The sequence below is a fragment of the Pituophis catenifer genome, unplaced genomic scaffold, assembly GCF_029215685.1.
Source record: "Pituophis catenifer annectens isolate HBS135680 unplaced genomic scaffold, rPitCat1.0.hap2 SCAF_15, whole genome shotgun sequence".
NCBI classification, from domain to species: Eukaryota; Metazoa; Chordata; class Lepidosauria; order Squamata; family Colubridae; genus Pituophis; species Pituophis catenifer.
The window spans coordinates 12,402,119-12,414,918 of record NW_027256895.1 but is presented as its reverse complement, the minus strand read 5'-3'; positions in this window follow the sequence as shown (position 1 = coordinate 12,414,918).

Here is a 12,800-nt window from a genome sequence, read left to right as displayed (position 1 = left end):
TTAGTTATCTGCACCCCCAGATACTTAATACTGTTGACCATCTGCACAGCTGCAGCCTTGATACAAAGTTGCAGATGAATTCTTTAAGTTAGCCCATTAGAGGACTTTCAGTTCAAAATATTGTTCCCCTAGGACTGAAGGTTACAAAGAGACAAAGAGAAAGGACAGTTTTAAGTGGAATTATACTTTAAGCTGCAGAGTTCCAGTTTTAAGATTTAGAGTAGAGTAGAGTAGAGTAGAGTAGAGTAGAGTAGAGTAGAGTAGAGTAGAGTAGAGTAGAGTGTAGAGTAGAGTAGAATAGAATAGAATAGAATAGAATAGAATAGAATAGAATAGAATAGAATAAGAGCCCTGGTGGCGCAGCAGACTAAAGCACTGTTATTAACATCAGCTGCCTGCAATTACTGCAAGTTCTAATCTCACCAGGCTCAAGGTTGACTCAGCCTTCCATCCTTTCTAAGGTAGGTAAATTGAGGACCCGGATTGTGGGGGCAATAAGCTGACTTTGTATAAATATACAAAAGTATGAAGGCTATTGCTTAACGCATTGTAAGCCGCCCTGAGTCTCCGGAGAAGGGCGGCATATAAATCAATTTTTTTAAAAAAATAATAGAATAGAATAGAATAGAATAGAATAGAATAGAATAGAATAGAATAGAATAGAATAGAATAGAATTCTTTATTGACCAAGTGTGATTGGACACAAGGAATTTGTCTTTGGTGCATATGCTCTCAGTGTACATAAAAAGACAAGATACACTCGTCAAGAATCACAAGGCACAACACCCAGTGACAGTCATATGGTACAATAAGCAATCAAATCATACTAGGATTTAGTCTCTTAGCCAATGGGAATTAATCAAAACAGCATCTAGCTATGTGGTTTTAAACCTGGGGGATACCAAAGTTATATTTCTTCTTGTTGAGGCAATGCTTACTGAGAATAGGAACACTGTTTTGGCTTTTCCCAGTTGTGCCCAGATGTAAAGGAGAAAGAGGATTGGGAGCCTTCCAAAAGATGAAATTTGCGTTCTCATGCTTCCCTTTTGGGTTGCTGTAGCCCTTAGAGAATCGGACTGTGACAATTTAGAACTTCAAAAGTCACAAACTGCATCACTTGGACGCAACAACTAGGTGTACCATATTGAGCAACTGCTTTAGGCAAGGCAAGTATATCAGAATATAAACTTGTGATTTCAATGGGGACACGCAAATCTGGGACGCTGGTTTGAGATTATATTCAAAGATGGGGTTAAGAGTGGGTGCTAGAAGGTGGACAGATTCTACTCCATTTAAAACATAGAGCTTAGACTAACTGTTTTTTATAGGGACGCGGTGGCTCAGTGCTAAGACGCTGAGCTTGTCGATCCAAAGGTCGGCAGTTCAGCGGTTCGAATCCCTAGTGCCGTGTAATGGGGTGAGCTCCCGTTTCTTGTCCCAGCTTCTGCCAACCTAACTGGTAGCGAAGGTAAGTGAATTTCACTGCTGGCTCCACACACATTTGCATCACCCAGGTGATCCTGATGACACAGATAAACCTCCAGGTGGCCTTATAATGAGTCACTAAAAGGATTCAAATGACCAGCTGTCTGCAAGGAATATAAATCCTTCCATTCCCCATCATCCAGTCAGAACCGAAGAAGCTTCTTGGATGAGAAGTCAAAGAAAAAAAACAAGAAAAGTCCAGTTGCCTCTTGAAAAAAAAAAAAGCACCTTTGGTACTATTTACAGCTAGGAAAATCTTTGTTTCCAGCCACTCAGTCAGAGACTCAATGCAAACCCTTCCTTGCGATGTCTTTTTGCCACAACATCTGAACTGCAGAGCTGTGGCTTCACACCCCTTTGGATGTGGCCTTTTCCCTGATGGATGAAGCCACCAATGTTCCTTCCATTTGAAATATGTCGTTGCGGCAAACCCCCCACCCTCAATAGCTGCTAAGTTGTGAAAAAGGTGGCCGAGACAATCACAAATCAACATTTCTCAGTCATCCTTGCCTCCTTTTTTTTTATTTATTTTATTAGAGCATTTTATTATAGTTCAAAAAAAAAAAAATCAAAAACAAATGTATAATAATTTTTCTATCACAGTGTAACATCGCCAAAATATCCGTATATATATATATCCGCCAATAATCAGAGAGTAAAAGTAGAAAATATTTACAAATTCTTGTATACAAATTTACCTTTCCAATACTTATTAATTACCATAAATATACCATCATCTATAATTATAATCCAACATTATCCTTTGTCTGTCTCCCATCGTTTCTGGATCCAATCATACCACATATTCCAACTACCATAAAAATCTGAGTCTCTTTTACCCTTGATCAGTTTTGTAAGTCTGTCGGACTCTGCACATTCCATGATTTTATAAATTATTTTTGAGACTGTTCGAGTCTCATTCTTGCATCCTTGTGTGAATACCAGTCTCCCTGCAGAAATTATGTGCAGCATCAAATACCATTTAGTTAATCCAATATTTGCGGGTCTAACCCCCAACAAAAAGATTTCCGGTTTCAGTTCCACTCTACAGTGTGTAATTTCAAGCAACCATCGTCATATTTTCATCCAATATTTAGCTGCCAGCGGGCATGTCCATCATTGGTGGAAGTAAGTTCCATTGCTATGCCCACATTTCCAGCACTGTGAAGATGTCCCGGGGAACATTTTAGCTAATCTTGCTGGAGGTAGGTGCCATCGATAAACCATCTTATAAATATTCTCTTTATAAGAGGATGCCATAGTTAATTTTAAATTTTTAAGCCAAATCTCCTCCCATTTTTGAAGATCCAATGAATAAGCCATATTTCGCCCCCAAGCAATCATGGAGTCTTTAACGACTTCCTCCCCTGCTTTCAATGATAATAGATAGATCCTTGCCTCCTTTTATGATACACTATTCCATCATTCCATCAGCAGTGTGGTGGACTACAGTGAAGTGTCAGTTTCCCATTAAGGAGGGACCACATTCAAAGGAGGGGAGGGGAGATAACAGACAGCACCATTCAGAGATGAAGAGAAAGAGATTTGGGATAATCTCTCCCTAGAATCTCCCAGGGTATAGCCATTCGAGTGAGAATAGTAAAGGTTTAATCGGGCAAGATTCTGTCTATAGGGTTGAAGCAAATAAAGAATTGAATTTACTGCAGGTTTGAATCTCGCCAGGCTCAAGGTTGACTCAGCCTTCCATCCTTTCTAAGGTAGGTAAATTGAGGACCCAGTTTGTGGGGGCAATAAGCTGACTTTGTATAAATATACAAAAAAGGATGAAGGCTATTGCTTAACGCATTGTAAGCTGCCCTGAGTCTCCGGAGAAGGGCAGCATATAAATCAAATTAAAAAAAAAAAAAAAAAACTTTGGCTGAATTATTCTACAGTAGTGGCCAAAATTGTGGAAACCTTTTGGGAAAAATGTGTTTTTGAGGTTTGATGGCTAATAACATCATTTTATTGGGGAGCTTCAAGATAATCATATTTCACTGCTGGAATGGCCTAGGAATAGCCCAGACCTTAACCCAATTGAAAATCCATGGAGCTGGAATCCAAGAAACTTGTTAATCAGAAGCGACCCAGCAATAAAACCCAGTTAATAGAAGCCATCATTCAATCTTGGTTTCCAATTCTAACAGCTGCAGAACTAAAAGACTTGGTTCACTCCATGGGAAGACATTGTAAGGCTGTCATTCATGCTAAAGGTTGCCCAGCTAAGTATTAACTGACATGGTGATCATTTTTGTAGATCTCCTTTTTTCTATGGTGATAATTTTTGTATCTGTCATTTTTTCTACGTGTTTCCCTTTCCTTCTTTCTACTGTAACTGCTATTCTAATAGCGAATCCTTCCTAAAAGTTATTGTGTTACATTCTTGATTAAATTATCTTTCCATTGATATATAATTTTATGGTACTACTCAAAAAAAAAGTGGTGTTAATAGCTAGTTTTAGAAAATACACTTTTCCCAAAGGTTTCCACAATGTTGGCCACTACTGTATATCTTTCTTGGGCTGGGCCCAACATGCAGCCCCTGTCCCAAAAGAGGTTGAGAGAAACGAAGTCTTGTTCTGGTTTTTCATTTATTGAAGTTTTATGTTGCATTTTAATCATTTAAGGTTGGTTTTATTATGTGTCTGCACTTTAAGATGAATTTATGGGAGGTGGCATTAAAATCTATATCTATACCATCCATATCTATCTATATCTCCATCTCCATCTTTATCTGTCTCTCTATCATCTCTATCTCGCTATCAAATAAATTCATAGCTTGAGCATCCGTTTCAATTTTTTTGATGGATTTCACAGTTCCTGGTCTCCAGATTTTGATGCCCTTCAGACTGCTCCTGCTGCTAGCAGATGGATCCAGACAATCACACCAAAGTGAGCGTCTTCATCCTTGGGGGTATACCAAACACTGCCCGATTTCCCTTTCTCTTCTTCATCATCTTCACGGTCATCTACTCATTGACAGTGCTAGGGAACCTCCTCATCCTCGTCACTGTTGTGGTTGAACCTCATCTTCATGGTCTGCCCATGTACTTTTTTCTCTGCAATCTCTCTCTTCTGGACACCTGCCTCTCCTCGGTCACTGTGCCCCAAATCCTGGTCAGCTTCATAGCACCTAGCTACAAAGCCATCTCCTTTGGAGGTTGCATCCTTCAACTCTACGCCTTCCACTTTCTGGCCAGCACTGAATGTTTCCTTTATACTGTCATGGCTTATGATCGTTACCTTGCTATCTGCCGTCCACTGAATTATACCATGTTGATGAACAGAAGAATTTCCTTGGGACTTGTAACTGGCACGTGGTTGACGGGTTCCTTTCACGCAGCAATACATACCAGTCTGACTTTCCGTCTGCCTTACTGCGGTCCTAACCGGGTTAACTATTTCTTTTGTGACATACCCCCTGTGCTAAAGCTGGCCTGTGCCGATATAACTGTGAATCATGCCATGATAAGGATAAACATTGCCCTGGTGGGCACAGGTTGCTTTCTACTGATATGTATTTCCTACGCCTACATAGCTTCTGCTATTTTGAAAATCCAAACGATGGAAGGAAGACATCGGACTTTCTCAACTTGCAGCGCTCATCTCACTGTAGTGCTACTATACTATAGCCCCTCCATTTTTATCTACATGCAACCAGCTTCAAGCCATGCCATATATGGGATGCTGGCTGTGTTCTATGCCATCATCACTCCCATGCTGAACCCATTCATATATACACTGAGGAATAAGGAAGTAAAAAGGGCTTTGAGGAAATTGATCGTTAGATGCTTGATTTCTGAAAAAAATATAAATTTGGGGTACTAAACTCAGAGATCCAAATCCTTTCTCACTTTTGTGAAATTATTTAATGTATGTTGATTTTCATGATTATTTTAGTGATATACTGAGCATTAACCATACAACCCCAATAAATGTTTTGTTTGTGTGTTGATATTCTTCCTTTTTATCAATTTTTTTCTTGTTTGTTTAATTGTTTGCTCTTTTTTTAAAAAACGATTAATAGATTTTTTTTTTAAAAAAGAAAAGATCGGAAGGGCAACTGAGTCGAGAAGTTATGTTAGAGATGAAAGGAATCAACTAGTGTTTTATTCTCTACCAAGATTTTGTTGTTATTAAACAAGTTAAAACTAGAGTAATTAAAAGTTCTCTACCTTTGGTACTGTATTTCCAATCAGGGTGAGAGATTAGATAGATAGCTAGATAGATAGATGATAGACAGACAGACAGACAGATGATGTTAAATATAGATGGACAGACAGACATGATAGATATAGATGATAGATAGATAGATAGATAGATAGACAGACAGATGGTGATAGATAGATAGATAGATAGATAGACAGACAGACAGACAGACGGTGATAGATAGATAGATAGATAGATAGATAGACAGACAGACAGACAGACAGATAGATAGACAGACAGACGATGATAGATAGATAGATAGATAGATAGATAGATAGACAGACGATGATAGATAAATAGATAGATAGATAGACAGACAGACAGACAGACGATAGATAGATAGATAGATAGATAGATAGATAGATAGACAGACGATGATAGATAGATAGATAGATAGATAGATAGATAGATAGATAGATAGACAGACAGACGATGATAGATAGATAGATAGATAGATAGATAGACAGACAGACAGACGGTGAATGATAGATAGATAGATAGATAGATAGATAGATAGATAGATAGACAGACAGACGATGATAGATAGATAGACAGATAGATAGATAGACAGACAGACAGACGGTGATAGATAGATAGATAGATAGATAGATGATGATAGATAGATAGATAGATAGATAGATGATAGATAGATAGATGAGATAGATAGATAGACCGACAGACATGATAGATATAGATGATAGATAGATAGATAGATAGATAGATAGATAGATAGATAGATGATAGATAGACAGACGATGATAGATAGATAGATAGATAGATAGATAGATAGATAGATAGATAGATAGATAGACAGACGATGATAGATAGATAGATAGATAGATAGATAGACAGACAGACGGTGAATGATAGATAGATAGATAGATAGATAGATAGATAGATAGACAGACAGACGATGATAGATAGATAGACAGATAGATAGATAGACAGACAGACAGACGGTGATAGATAGATAGATAGATAGACAGACAGACGATGATAGATAGATAGATAGATAGATAGATAGATAGATAGATAGACGATGATAGATAGATAGATAGATAGATAGATAGATAGATGATAGATAGATAGATGAGATAGATAGATAGACCGACAGACATGATAGATATAGATGATAGATAGATAGATAGATAGATAGATAGATAGATAGATAGATAGATAGATGATAGATAGATGAGATAGATAGATAGACCGACAGACATGATAGATATAGATGATAGATAGATAGATAGACAGACAGACAGACAGACAGACAAGCCACATTTTCGAGGTTGGGCGCATGCGTGGAAGGTGTGTGTGAGCAAAGCACATGCACGGAACGCCAGGCTCATGAAGCAAGCGTGCGCACACAGTGAACTGGTGGTAAAAATATGTGAAACCCACCTCTGACAAAGGGTATGAGATCCACCTGGTGTGTGATGCTCATGAAGTAGGTAGGGTGACCTCCAGTGGATACAACTGAACGCTATGAATGTACTTTTTCGGGGAATTAAACTCTGGACTGTTCTCATCATACCCCTGCTCTTATCTTGTTATTGTCAAGATATAGTTGCCTAAAGTTTAATGTATTGGATGGATCCTTGGTTCTATGTTGGTTTCTCCCAAGCATAGAAGCTGGTCAGGGCCCTGAAGTTTATAGTGCAAAGGTTGGGGTATTCTAACTCAGTGTTTCTCAATCTTGAGGACTTTAAAATGTGTGGACTTCCTGCAAGCTGCGGAATTCTGGGAACTGAAGTCCACACATCTAACCCTAATCCTAACCCCTCACATCCTGGACATAAAGTGTTTCAACTCCTACCCTCAAAACGATGCTATAGACCACTGCACACCAGAACAACTAAACACAAGAACAGTTTTTTTCCCAAATGCCATCACTCTGCTAAACAAATAATTCCCTCAACACTGTCAAACTATTTACTAAGTCTGCATTACTATTAATCTTCTCATCGTTCCTATCACTCATCTCCTCCCATTTATGACTGTATGATTGCAACCTTGTTGCTGGTATCCTTACGATTTATATTGACTGTTTCCTAATATGATTCGATTGTTTATTTGTACCCTATGACTATCATTAAATGTTGTACCTTATGATTCTTGATGAATGTATCTCTTCTTTTATGTACACTGAGAGCATATGCACCAAGACAATTTCCTGGTGTGTCCAATCACACTTGGCCAATAAAGAATTCTATTCTATTCTATTCTATTCTATTCTATTCTATTCTATTCTATTCTATTCTATTCTATTCTATTCTATTCTATTCTATTCTATTCTATTCTATTCTACAAGGCTGAGAAACATTGCTCTAAATCAGGGGTGTCAAACTCGCAGCCTGCGGGCCAGATGCATCATGCACAGACCATGCCCACCCCAGCTCCATGAAGGGAAAAACATTGTGATACATCATGTGACAGCAACGTGACACTGCGAGTTTGACACCAGTGTTCTAAATGATTAACAGAACTGCAGGTGATGTCAGAATCTCATCCTTGTTCAGGATTGCTTGTGGTGGCTTCTTAGACCCAACAAGGTTAGACAATAGGTTGGGTTCCTGTAATACACTAAATACAGGGCCTTGTCCCTCTCACTGGTGATATAAGGCCTCAAAGGAAGCCTTTACTGAATTTGAAGAAGGACACTGTCCAATTGTGCAGCAGCTGCCAAAAAAGCCAACACAGTTCTAGGCTGCATAAATAGAGGGAAAGAATCAAGATCACGTGAAGTGTTAATACCATTTTATAAGGCCTTGGTAAGGCCACACTTGGAATACTGCATTCACTTTTGGTCGCCACGATGTAAAAAAGATGTGGAGACTCTAGAAAGAGTTCAGAGAAGAGCAACCAAGATGATTAGGGGACTGGAGGCTAAAACATACAAAGAATGGTTGCTGGAATTGGGTATGTCTAGTTTAATGAAAAGAAGGACTACGGGAGACATGATAGCAGTGTTCCAATATCTCAGGGGCTGCCACAAAGAAGAGGGAGCCAAGCTATTCTCCAAAGCACCCGAGGGCAGGACAAGAAGCAATGGATGGAAAGTAATCAAGGAGAGAAGCAACTTAGAACTAAGGAGAAATTTCCTAAGAGTTAGAACAATTAACCAGTGGAACAACTTGCCTCCAGAAGTTGTGAATGCTCCAACACTGGAAGTTTTTAAGAAGATGTTGGATAACCATTTGTCTGAAGTGGTGTTGGGTTTCCTGCCTGGGCAGGGGGTTGGACTAGAAGACCTCCAAGGTCCCTTCCAACTCTGTTATTCTATTCTATTCAACTGGAAGGTGTACAGAATAAAAAGGATGAACTAGACCAGGGTTTTTCACTTGGCAACTTCAAGATGTATAACTTTAACTCCTAGAATTCCCCAGCCAGCATCCCCACTCAGGAATTTGAGGAGTTGAAGTTCACACATCTTAAAGTTGGTGCGGTTGAGAAACATTACTCTAACTAGACCTTGGAGAGCTTTGATTGTGGCAACACAGGTTAATTAGCCAACAGAGACTTGAAAGACCCAAAAGCAATTAGTGTCGAAGGAGATGAAGAAAGGCCGTGTAGAGTTAGGAGCTGGAGAATTGATGTTGCGATTTTAATGAGCTCCACCAAGGATTCACAATTAACGCAGTAGTAGTTTGCTGAACCAGCTGGGAAATCAAAAGCAAAGTAGGCGGCTTGCATTAACTTTAATGCTTTTGATATTGACAAGTAGAAATGTAATAGACATCCTCTTGGCACCTTAAGTGTGAGCACCTTAAGTGTGAGCCTTCCGCAGTGATTGATCGATTGGTTTAATTTACACCCTTCCTTACTTAAAGATCTCTTTTGGATTTAACTTTAACAACAGCACCTCTGGCTTGAAGTCACCTGTGATCATCCAGGGTTGAGGGTAGATTTGAACTTGGGTCTCCTCTGGAGGAGTATATGAGCTCCCCCGCCCCCCTTGAAATGACAAGTTTTGCTTCTCGTGTGAAGCTGGATGATCATTGGTCAGAGATGGTATAGAGCAGGGGTGTCAAACTTAAATTCTCATGGCAGCATCACGTGACGTATCGGGACTCCCCCCCCTTTTTTTGCTAAACTGGGCATGTGCATGATGCAGTCCATGGGCCACAAGTGTGACACCCCTGGTGTAGGGGATCCTGCATTAAGTCCCTAACTTTTCAATAGTCTTCAAGAGAAGCCAGTGGTGAGATTCATCTGGTTCCAGCCGGTTCGGGAAAACCGGTAGTTAAATTGCTGGCTGGCCCCACCCCTCCCTGCCCCACTCCTTCCAGGAGTCCCCAAGCACCCCATTTGGCTCCCAGGTAAATGCAGGGAGGCCTACTAGTCCCAAAACGGGGGTGCAGGGTGTGGCGTGCCCCCCACAGCCCGTTTTCACTCCCAGGAGGCTTCAGGGATATATCCTAGGAGTAAAATGGGGTGCGTGGGGGTACGGCGCAGCCCCACTCATGGCCTGTTTTTGCTCCCTGGAGGCTGTAGGGAGGCCTCCTAGGCCCAAAACGGGGCACAGGTGGGGGCATCCTCCCTCCCGTGGCCCATTTTCGCTCCCAGAGGGTTGCAGGAGGCTGAGTGCTGCCTGTCAGACACCCCTGGTGACGCCCACCATGGCCACGCCCACCCATCCAATCATTAGGGCAGAGAACCGGTTGTTAAATTATTTGAATCCCACCACTGAGAGCAGCCTATGTAGAGTGCCTGGCGGTAGAGAAGTGACTAAGGCAAGAGTAGCTCTGATCAATTGGCCCTCAAGATGAATCCTACCTCAGCTACAGCTGTCACCTGTTCCAGATATATCCCTCTGCTGCCATCTACTGGTCCCTGTGATGTCCAATGTGCTCAAAGGCACCCATTTACTCAGTTATCGGTTTTATGGCTTGGTAGCAAAGGAGGCCGCAAGGAGATTTTGCTTAAGAGAAAAGAATCAGGCAATGAAATGTCCCAAGGGTCCTTTTTATTTTTTCAAGAGGCAATTGGACTTTCTTGGTTTTCTTTTGAAGACGTTTCGCTTCTCATCCAAGAAGCTTCTTCAGCTCTGACTGGATGGTGGGGAATGGAAGGATTTATACAGCTGGTTTTTTGCATCCTTTTAGAGAGTTGTTGAGGCTACTTGGAGGTTTATCCGTGTCCTCAGGGTCACCTGAGTCATTGAGAAGCTGGAGCTTTGGTTTCTGCAGGATGAGAAGGGACAGGCTGTTGAGTCTTTGTTGTCTGTATCTCAAACCGAACTGAAACTAAAATCCTCTTCAATAAAATCATTGGGATCCGTTCCCTTTCTCTTTCTCTCCTCCCCCACCTCACCACCTTGCAAATAAAATAATATCTTCCCATAGACGTCACATAACCACATCCTTTGTTACACCATAGCCCAGAATTCAAAGTCAGAAAGCTACGAGAAATGGTGATTGTTCAGTTTCCCATTTTTGAGGCCAGTTGTAGTCAAAGCAAGAAAATTCAGGCATGGATTCTTGGCTATTTTTCTTCTGTTTTCATTTTAACTGTAAGTTTATCCTCTTGAAAAAAAATTAGGAGAGGAGGAGAAGGAAGAAGAGGAGGAGGAGGAGAAGGAGGAGGAGGAGTAAAAGAAGGAGGAGGAGAAGAGGTAGAACAAGAAGGAGGAAGAGAAGGAGAAAGAGAAGGAGAAGGAGAAGGAAGAGAAGGAGAAGGAAGAGAAGGAGGAGGAGAAGGAGGAGGAGGAGGAGAAGAAGGAACAGAAGAAGAAGGAGAAGGAGAAAGAAGAGAAGGAGGAGGAGAAGGAAGAAAAGGAGAAGGAAGAGAAGGAGGAGGAGAAGGAGGAGGAGTAAAAGAAGGAGGAATAGAAAAGGAGAAGGGGTAGAACAAGAAGAAGGAAGAGAAGGAGAAGGAAGAGAAGGAGGAGGAGAAGGAGGAGGAGTAAAAGAAGGAGGAATAGAAAAGGAGAAGGAGAAGGAGAAGGAGAAGGAGAAGGAAGAGAAGGAGAAGGAAGAGAAGGAGGAGGAGAAGGAAGAGAAGGAGAAGGAAGAGAAGGAGGAGGAGGAAAAGAAGGAAGAGAAGGAGAAGGAGAAGGAAGAGGAGGAGGAGGAGGAGGAGGAGGAGAAGGAGGCTGAGGAGGAGGAAAAGAAGGAAGAGAAGGAGTAGGAGAAAGAGGAGGAGGAAAAGAGGAAAGCAGAGGAGAAGAAGAAGGAAAAGAGGGGGGCAGCTTTGAATATTATTTATACCATAAATTGGCTATTCAGGTGTTATTGTAACAGTTGGACAGACCCAGGAATGCTGATTAAGGCTGTTTTTTTAATTCAAAAAATTTAAAGTCAACTATTAATTAATAAAAACATCAGTGGTTGTCTTTATGGATGGGTGGATAGAAGGAAGGATAGAAAAAAGGGGGAAAGGAAGAAAAGAAGGAAAGGAGGGGAAAGGGAGAAGGAAGGAAGGAAGGAAGGAAGGAAGGAAGGAAGGAAGGAAGGAAGGAAGTTGTAATATCATTATCTTTTTGCAAATAACAAGTCTTCCAGCATTTGGGAATATCGTGTTCATTTTCTGTCAAAGGAAGGCTTGCTGTGTTCATTAGACATAAATCTCAACCTTACCTTGTTGAAATCATGTCTCTGCAGTCTGGATCTCCATCTCCCAAGTGACACAGACCCCGGTGTATCGGGACCTCCAGGAAGGAGGCAGGCTCACAATCGCTTGTAAAAACAATGCTGAATACAGTTATTTCCATTGGTACCGGCAAGGGCCCAGAATGCCACTCTCCTACCTCTTGTCCATCACTTCCAGTCAGAACGTCACTAAAGAAGGATTGACAGCAGAATATCTGGATAACGGTCAGAGAAGTCGCCTCCACCTTCCCAGCTCTTTGCTTCAAGACTCAGGAACCTACTTTTGTGGTGTGAGTGCACAGCGGTTCAGGAAGTCAGAAACCCACAATCAAAACCTGACGGATTGTGAAGGTACCTCTGTACCTTGACTAGGTTGTCCCATTCGTCTTAGCTTAATCAATAAAGGTTGGGAGAACTGCTGTGAATGAAATCCATAAGGTCTAGATCGGTGATGGTTAAACCTTTTTGGTGCTGAGTGCCCAAAGCGCACACACACATGCCCGAACCCCCAAAATG